This window comes from Eutrigla gurnardus (genome assembly GCF_963514095.1).
Source record: "Eutrigla gurnardus genome assembly, chromosome: 19".
NCBI classification, from domain to species: domain Eukaryota; kingdom Metazoa; phylum Chordata; class Actinopteri; order Perciformes; family Triglidae; genus Eutrigla; species Eutrigla gurnardus.
Window position 1 is genome coordinate 18,642,278 of NC_139930.1, and position 3,023 is coordinate 18,645,300.

Genomic DNA, 3,023 nt, shown 5'->3' on the forward strand with positions numbered 1-3,023 from the left:
CATTTGCTCTTTAGAAATAAATGCAACAGTTCAGATTATAAGGCACCTGTGGGTGTATTTGTGTGGGGCAGGATTTTTAAATGAATTGTCATAAAACAGTAAGTGAATCCATGAAAAGCTTTCTGGGTCATTTCTGAACGTCTCCCAGTAAATCAGAAATTAATTGGGGAAAGAAACTGTCTCGATGTAGTCACACAACACCACTCAGAGCCAAGTTGTTAAAGGAGGAATCCACCCATTTCACACATAAGGGTCAGTTTATTAGTCATCGTGAGCGCCGGCCCCGGATTGGCCGTTAACGTCTTCTGTGACTCCGGAGGAGCTTTCTGAAGTCTGAGGAGAAAAGCCAAAATAACCCCTGACAACGATTTTTCAGTTTAACTACAGATTTTCAACAGAACGCCGGCATTACGGATGTGGAGCTTGACCCACGTGGGACTAAAAGTCAAAGTAATTTAGCCTCCTGTAGCTGCAACTGAAAAATAAATGTTTTTTTATTTATTCCATATAAAGCTGCTCTTTTGAGAATAAACAGCCAACTGTCAAGATCAACTCGTTTAGATTCTAAATGGTATAATTGTTAATTATGCAACACCAATGCGAACAAAACATCTGTCCTCAGCTAATTAGAGATTATTCCAGATAAGTTATAGATACAGGTTTTTGATTTATTAGTGTCACATTTGACCTATTTTAACAATAGCAGATGTTTATATTTAAAACTAATAAGTCTATTTAACACAGCCGCCCAAATGCAGCAGAAATGGATTTTTCGAGATGTGGGTTCCAGAAAAGCAGCAGAGAGTAAAATCCGCCCACATCAGCTGCTTGCTTCGACGTTACACCATCACCACATAACACAATAAAAACATAAAACATCTGTCCACATATAAACCCAAGTTTAATACAGTCATATGAAATAATATCATATGCAAATTATTCAGTAACCATAGTAGCACCTTGTATGGCAGCTATGCTGGCATGCAGTGGAGTAACTTGGTACCTGTCCAGATAAATCTAAATATTTAGAGATTTGTGTGTGATGCATGAGATACATTTCATCACGGGATACAAGGAAACCATTTTAAACTGAGCGTCCGACCAAACCCACGTCCTCTTCGGCACTCTGGGTTCAACGTGATGCAAGGAGACATCCGTCATTCTTTCAGAATCAATTCTCTCCCTCCTCCTCTGTCACTCTGCTCGCCTGTTGTTTACAATGTTTCCCGGAGAAATGTGTCCTGACACCTGAAATGATCCACCTGCAGAACAAGGGCGTCCTTGGATTATGCCCGCGGGGAATTCTAATAAGCTGAAAAATGCCAAAAGTGCAAGGGCTTTCAGACAGGCTGTGAAGGAAAACATGCAACAAAAATAAATAAATAAGAAGCCGACATAAATTACAAGCTATTGTGAGAACGGAAAAAAGGGGAGGGGTGCACAAATGAGACTGAATATCCTGATTACAAGCTTGATTATCAATCTGTGAAATTCTGTGAATGTTTCCACTAAGGTTTTTACCGATTGTGCTAAAAAAAATGGTTGATTTATATTTATTGTTATTTATTTTATCACTATTATTTTTATTTTATTTATTTATTTTGTATTTTATTTTTTTTATTTTTTATTTTATTTTGTGTTTTGTATTCTTTGTATATTTGTGTTATGGACCCCCTAGAAAAAGAGATGGATATACTGCTAATAAACTTATATATGTGTTGTTTATATATAGCTGCAAATAGACACAGACAGTGAACGTCTCTAACACAGTGACCTACTGATCCCCTCCCCTTCAGATGAATGGTCAGAGAGATGTGGTGCGACAGGCCGTTGAGCCCTCCTCCACTTTAATGAGGCCTGCAGCCAGCGGGGACCGCCTGGAGTGGCTCGACCGGTATGTTTCCATTACCGCCGTACAATGGCCGAGGCTGGGAATGACAGCACACATGTGGCCCACAAAACGGGGAAGCACTTAGCTCGGGGATCTTGAAGCCAAATATAAACTCGAGACGGAGAGAGGAGACGTCGTTATCAGATTCCTCCCTGAAAGATTTCAGCGATAAGAGAGAAGATGCGTCGGGCCTCCAGAGAAAATGGCATGAAAAAGAGCATGAAACATGGTCAATTTTGGAACTGAAAATCCAGACTCTTCCCACTCCATTTTCATCATCCAGTATAGATTTTGGACAATCAGGGTGCAGGGCACAACCAGTCCACAGTGTCTTTATCCGTTTACCCCCAGAAAAGATTTTCTTCCAGTGCTGAGCTGAACCCAAGGGCCTCCCATCACCGAGGAACCCGAAGAGAAAGAAATGAGCAGAATAAGAATAATAAAAAAGTAAAACAGAGGGAACATGTGGGTGGACTGACAGCAGTTGCAGATCTGAGAGCGGTTGGAGGTGGAGAAACATTTGAATGTTTGAGACAGACTCTGAAAAATTAGAGATGGCAAAACTGGCAGACGGTAATTGCCCCGATGATCACTTTTGCACCCATTGTCGATGATAATTGCTTTGCTCAACAATGAAGAAGGAAACTGGAAAAGAGAACATCTCAGAATCTGACTGTGTGAAATAATCTACATTGTTCAATCTAACAATGAAATGGAGAAATAAGAAAATCCTTCATCTGTACTTCTTCAGTATGTTCAAGTGCTGCTAATACTGCTATTCTCAGTACTCTGTTTGCCTGAAGTTGTGTTTATACTCAGTGTGGGCAACAGCTCTATGTTTGTCACTGGATCACACTGATGTGTCGGCCAGAACACCACTTAGTCATGCAGTAACAGCTGGCTGTTGGTATCTGGCTGTGGTTTCTATAACAACATTTATTATGACATATTTATATGTTCATTTCAACCATGTGCAGTAATATGCATATTAGATGCGCCAACACGGATAATGCAGATATCGTTGTCTGTATCTGCAGAGATTGCTGCCTGCATTTTCTCTTTTCTTATTATTTTGTTGTGTGTCTGAACTCTTCGGGTTGCCAGTAGAGCATCTGGACCCCCACATGGGGGT